We start from the raw sequence: 7206 nt of genomic DNA, 5'->3' as shown, positions 1-7206 counted from the left end.
CCCTACATGTCTGTATCTTTAAGCCCAAAGAACACGTCTCTTCCTAACTCTAAATGTAGTTTTCCTGCGTATCAAATATTACATCATACATTAATGAAGAAGAGAAAAGATACGTATGAAAAAACAAATGCAAAAATTTATAAAAGAAAGAATTTTTTTTTTAAAAAGACACTGTCAATGTCAATATATTTCCAAGCTATCCACAAAAAATAATACTTTTTTTCTTCTTTTATCACTTATTCGTATCTGGAAGTTCTTTCTTCCAGTTTCAGCTTGTAATTCTTGTGTTGCATTAGACACAAAAATAAAAAGCTAATTTCACTGTCTCTCAAATGGCGTAAGATTTGGGTAAGAGGTAACTGGTTTTTATGGGTCAAGTTGAGGATGGCAAAAGAGGGAACATCTAGGTAGCTAAATTGTCTCGTGATGATTTAGGAGACTGTTAATTACATATCAAGTAATGTTTTGATGCTTAGAAAAATACATTACATGTTTCAAATTATTTTTATCCAGAAATAAAATATCCCAGTTATTAAAAAAGCCTTTTGTGCATGAGTCCACATATTTTAAAAAACAGCTCGTCTAAAGCTATATATAAATATATATTTTATAATAGTAGCAGTAACATTGATAACATTTTGGTTTCTTCCAAGATTCTCCTAGCATATTCTGGCCCTGGGGATATATATTAATACTGAATTCCTGAGGAAAATAGCATCCAATATAGAACATTTCTTAGATGGAATTTTAGGATTTGATACAGTCTCTCACTTTTCCTGTGGCCTATCTTCTAATATATTTCCTACTCGTCAATAGGGGTATAAATGTATATTATAAAATGGAAATTACTAAAACCAAAACTTGCAAAACTCCTAGAAGAAAGGTAGCTCATATTTTTGTACATTTATTAATGTACATACGTGTTTGTGATTGTGTATGGGAGGGGGTGTGTGTTTTCTTATTAGTGTCTTAGATTATTGTTTCACTGATAAAGACAGTTCTGTCCTAGAGCAGGAGGTGCCAGCCTGACTGCTTACTGCCAAGTCAAGAGGCTGTGGGTGGACATTTCTTTTAGAAGACACAGACTTCTGGTTCTTTTTTAATTCATGTGCACGAAATAGGGATATTTTGTGAAGGAGTGGTATGGAGGTGGACTGAATAGAAAGTACACTCTTTAGTGCTAGACTAAAATCACCGCTTAGAGATGATTATTGATTCTGAATGGACAGGAAATCTGGGCCTTTCAAAGAGTTTCGTTAATTGTGTCCAACTGAACACCATTGCAACTGCACACATTTATACATTCGCATCAGTAGTAAATAGATGAACTCAAAAATATAGTGCATCATGTATCCCAGTACGGATCTGTCTGTTTTGGCAAATGTGACTTAAATCTAGTTATATTTGTTATATAACTAAAAATAGTCACTAATATTGAATCTCACTGCTTTTTTTCTTTGGTAAATATTGGATGAAGGAGTCACACAAATTGCATATTATAATGTAGAATATGGATATTCTAGATTGGCAAAGTAGGACTTTAGATGGAGTTTTATAATTTAAATGAAAAAGTATCACTTAAGCATTGTTTCAATACTATTTATTAGAATTAAGATGATTTACTTGAGCTGCCAGAATAAAAGAAAAAACAAGATTAAAAAGGTCAAAAATAATAATTCTTTCAAGAAAGTCATCAAGCTGAAGCCAACTTCTTAGAGGATTCAACCTGCTGCATTTTTAAAATAAGCCAAAATCTTGTGCTGCTTGGGAAATTTTTTTTAAAGAATTATTTTAGAGCTTAGCAATAAAAAAAAGGGAATTCTTTCCTAAAATATGTATACAGTGGTATTTCAGGTTTTTATGCAAAGTGAACATTTCTTCAGAGAGATTTTTATTTAAAATGTTTCATCAGGTTTCTACTCCAAGCAATCACTTTCTGAGTATTTGACTTAGAAGAAAAAATGCTGGTAGCCTAAATACAGCCACAACACAAACCCAAAGTACTGTGTTTGTTTATCTGCTTTGATCTTGTGCTAAAACACTAAAGAAAACAAGGTTTTGGCTACGAGCTTTCTTACTGTACTTAGATTTACAAACTCCTGCCAGCAACAGAGTTAACAAATCTGATTTTGTACTGTAAACATGTAAGATTCTCTTCCCATAAAACTCTTTCAGCAAACTGCATTCCCCACCTCCCTGCCACTGCCCTGAGAAAGCTTTCTTATCCTGCAATATAACCGAGAGGACACAGGTCCATTACACTGAAGTCTCTGAAATCACCAGACTAAGATCCTTTCCAAGGAGCACAATAACGGTTGTTTTCTGAACAGTTTTATTTATGCCTACGAGAAGTCTCTGCTCCACAAGAGTTTCAAAAAAGCAGGATTTTCAGGAGCCATATATCGATATAAATCATATATATCAGCCTTTAGCAGAGTTTCTTGTGCACAGTATTTTGAGTGTGTTTATACTGCATGAAGAGCTTAGGTCAAAACCCCGTGTCCAAACTACAGCTTTCTCCCCATACATTCTGCTAAATCTCTAAGTTTAAGACCAATGGCTTTTGAAACCATCCCAGGATGGCAGTCTGCTTCCTTGTAGGCAAGCGCTGAACTGAAGGGGAAAGGAGAATGCTGGAGCTGTCCTCCTGGCACTCCTGAGAGCAGAGCGAGGGTTAGCAGAGAGGCAATGCTGTGGTCACCTTTGGGATGATGCCGGAATCTTTACATGAAGGAATGAGGGAACGAAATTGAGAAAAGCCAACGGGCTGCATCAAAAGAAGCATAACTAGCAGGTTGAGGGAGGAGATTCTCAAAAAGGCCACTACTTGACAGAAAAGAGTTCAGCCTCAGAATGTCAGTTTCCACAATTGCAATCACATTTTCGCAGTAAAGATATTTTTGCTGTTTCTGATTTTCTCTCATACCAGGGAAGTGAGATCTAAAAGGAAAAAGGTGAGACTTAGCAATACAAAACCTGACTTTGTTCATCAGTGAGTATTTTAATACACCAGTTTCCAATGTCTGTCTTACAGCAAGCATTCAGAGCATGCCACTCTTTCTGTCAGACCCAGCCCCATTGACTTTTTCTGTGGTTGTCATCTCTTCTGCCCAGAAAACCTGATTTGACATACAATGCACGTTTGACATTTTACTTTGTGTTCACTAACACAGAGCAAAAAGCTCTATATTTCCATGCCAGATTCGGTATTTCATTTAGATGGTTTACGTAACCTTAAGATCTATTTTGATGTATCGTTATTTCCTCTGACTGCAATATTCAAAGCCTATTTCCATCAGCAAGGCAGTATCTCCTCCCCAAGTAAATGTGAGGAAGGATTTCCTGCCATTTGTGTAAGAACCTATTTGGGCACAAATAGGTTTTTGTGCAGGTTGAGTGGAGAGGGAACAGGTCCAGAGTACTGAGGTCTGTGCAGCCTACGTCGTGACAGTCTTGCAGGCAGCCTTGCCAAAAGAATGTTATGTCCATCCTGTATAATCATTACAAATGGTTTTTGGTGTCTTCCTCCAAAGCACCAGTGGAAGTAGTAAGACAGAAAGAATGTTTTTTCCTGCAGAAAAGCAGCAGTTCTTTCTCTCCTTTTAAGGAAGAAGAATAACCAGAAAAAAATATGTCCTATAGTGTTATATTAATTATGCAAGAGTAAGGATACATGACAGTTTATATAGTTATCAATACAGTATTCAACTTCTGTTTTTCATGTCTATGTTTGAGTTATAAAGTTGGCTTATTTTTTCTTCATGTTTTTGCCTTTATTTAATGCTGAGGAAGAAGTCTCATAGTACGCCTATGTTTTCTGTTCAGGGTAAGCTCTTTTGATCTCCGTAAACAAACTCTCAGGCTTTTGAAGGATCACATTCTGTACAGTGGATGCAAATACCCATTGGAAGGGATAGCTGGTAACAGTCCATGTGTGCTAGCGGGCAAGGAGTACACATTTTGACTTTGGATATTGTGATTACTGTATTCTCATGCGCAAACTAGGGATAGTGATCTAGTTCTAGAAATTTGTTCAAGGGTTTGCTTTTAAAATGCAGGTGGGTGCTGAGTAGAATTCATCATGTGTTTATTATGGACTTTTTATTACTAAATATATTAATTAATGATCTGGATGATAGTATGAATAATATCCTTACTATATTCAGTAGGGATGGCAAGCCAGAGGCAGGAGGAGGTTGGGCATGCTAGGGAATAGAGAGAGACCTTAAAAGAATAGAAGTGAATTTGAAAAAACATGATGAATTTCAGAACATTCAGCAAGAATGTCCAGAAGTCTTGAAAAAATATTTTCAAAGGAAAAGTGAAAAAATGGGGTAAGTGCAGTTTAATCTGAGAGAAATTATGCCAAATTTTTACATATATACTGGTGGAATGATGAAGGGAATAGCTGGTATTTCTGTTTTGTAGGAAGACAGAGATTTATAATGGCTTCTAAGATTAATTGTCTTTGGATAACTCAGAAAAAATTTCCTCTTGTAGGAATCCCAGAACACTGGACAGTTTGCTGGGGTCAAATATATATATGAGGCCCCTTCAATGTTGCTTTCTATGACTGATAAATAAGTGCTATGTATAAGTTAAATAATGGGCTGAAATTAAACAGAGAATTGTTTGATTAAGCTTTTAAACAAAAAAGTTAAAGGGTGGTCTCCTTGTCATTATAATTTTTATTTTCAATTTGATTGTAACTTAGTTATTAAATTGTTCTTATTTCAACCCATGAGTCTGTTTTCCCTTTACCACTTTAATTCTCTCCCCTGTCCACAGTGAGCAAGCGGCTGTATGGTGTTTGCTTCTACCTGAGTGCATTAAACCACACCATGTTAAAGGGCAATGGAAACAGTTGATACCACAAAAATAGAGGCATGCATTTTTCATGATTTAGATGAGAAACAAATAATGAGGAAAACCACAAATATTAAAGGTAATGAGAAATCATGCATATGAGTTAAAAAGCAAATGGAGAAAAAGTAATGGGAAATTAGGAGTATTGCTTACAAGATCAAAAGAAAATGAACAACAAAAAAAAGTTATTTCCAAGGATGTTACATAAAGCTTGTAGCCTCTTTTCATCTCTGTCTCTCCAGTTCAGTTTTCTGACGTGAAAGTCCGCTGCTAGGTAATGACTTCCAGGAAAATATGCCAAAGAAAAATGTGAACTTTATTACTTTTCATGTTATTTGATCTTCTATTATTTACAACGTACTCAGAGCAGTAACTGCATTGAAAATCTCTCCAAATGCCTGGGACTGCAAGAGACCTGAAACGCTTTTATTCCTCTTTCCTGTTTGTTTGTCTGCTTGTGGTTTTTGTGCGTTTGTTTTGTGAGCATTAGAGTAGCATCATCCTCTTATGGTGTCCTCTTTTGCACCTATAAATTACATGGACCGTATAATTACAACAAAAGAAAAGATCTGAATCGTCCCTACTCCACTGAAATGTAAATTGTGTGATGATCTCTGTTGCAGACTAGATCCTAACTTTTACCTGTGTTAACATATTTCTGTTTCAGCGTTTCTCTGTGTTTTCAAGAATCCTAATGACCTAAAATATAAACTTCCTATATTTTGCACAGTGACTCTTCAAGGGAAAATTAAGTGATGTAGTTCTATGTCATTCATATATGCCACTCAGTAAGTCAAGTGTATCGTGAAAGAAATATTTTCCCTACTGTGAAGGCTTATACTCACACCCTTGTCCTTAACTGGCTGCTGTGGTTTATTTTCTCAGATGAAATGAGGCTTCAGGAGCTGCTCTGAGGCCATACAGTGACAGGGAGTGCAGAAATTGTAGGAATTCAGTATTTGACTTTTCAGCACTATAAAGCTCTCAGAATTAGGACTGAGAACACAAAATCTCTCTAAAAACCTGTCATAGAAAAATGTCACTTATCGTCAGGCTGAAACCTGAGCCCTGGGTACATTGTTGGGACGTTCTCATAGAATCAGATGCCAGGCAGGAAGGGATTGCATGAGGTCTCTCATCCTCCTCAAAAGCAGTGTCAGCACTGACTCCATTTAAACCAGACTTTGGGCAGGTCTAGAAAAGCTTCAAGGATAGAGATTTCACAGCCTCTCTGGGCGATTTATTCCAACCCTTACTTTTGCTTGTAGTGAATGATTTTTTACCCTGGTTTGATTAATGATGCTTTTTTCTGATGCTGCCTCTGGGCCACCTTCCTGGGGGTCCTGAGGAGCTGCTCCACGTGCAGCCACTTCCGTGGCCCTCTGGCGACTCACTCAAGTTTGTCAATAACTTTCTTGTCTTGGGGCCCCAAAAAAGGACACCACACTCAAGATGTGGTCTGATGGGGGCCACGTAAAGGTGGATGATGCCCTCCTTACATCACTGCCAGGACACAGCACTCCCTTTCTTCCTGCTTCCCTGCCAGCCAGTCCCCAGCCCTCATCTTGGTGGAGGATCAGTCCATCCTGTGTGCGGTACTTTGTTCTTGCTGAATTTCAGGTCGTTCCTGTTGGCCCATTCCTTCAGCCCATTGAAGCCTCTCTGAATGGCAGCCCTGCCCTCAAGCACACTGACAGCACGCCCCAGTTTGGTGTCATCCACAAACTTGGTGATGTGTCCAGTCTTCTTGATCATGGAATTTCATTAACAACAAAATTTAAAATGTAAAATTGCTAATTAGTGATAATTAATATTTATTTTACATTAAACACTTATAATAACCTAATTAATTGTAAAATACCATCACTGGCAGCTTCCTAGAGATATATTTTATTTTTTCAATTTATTTGTGCCTGCTTTGTATGCTAGGTGCTTTGTGCACCTTCTCGTGGTAAGAAAAAATAATAATCTGTAAACTGCCTTTATTTTCAAAGGAAGCTGGTTTAGTTTCCCAGTTGTCTTATGGGAAAGGCTTTATTATCAGAGGGACTGTTACAACTGATGAGTTCATGTTTCAACACAATCCTATTAGAACTTCAGTAAATTAAACTGTACATTAAAGCAAAAATAACTGGGAAAAAAGGTAAGTTCAAAGACATTTGAACATACAAAACACTATAATGTCTACTCAGGTTAGGATACTGATTATTATTAGCAATGGTAATTATTAAATAATTGTGCTATTGTTAAAATTGATTATGTGATAATCATGATTAGGCAGCATTTCCCAGTTTGAAATCTGAAGGCCTGAAGATGTGTGTGCTATTATTCTAGGGGCTT

The sequence above is a fragment of the Pterocles gutturalis genome, unplaced genomic scaffold (assembly GCF_000699245.1).
Source record: "Pterocles gutturalis isolate BGI_N339 unplaced genomic scaffold, ASM69924v1 scaffold4083, whole genome shotgun sequence".
Taxonomy (NCBI): domain Eukaryota; kingdom Metazoa; phylum Chordata; class Aves; order Pterocliformes; family Pteroclidae; genus Pterocles; species Pterocles gutturalis.
The sequence above is the reverse complement of the archived record's forward strand: the minus strand, read 5'-3'. Positions refer to the sequence as shown.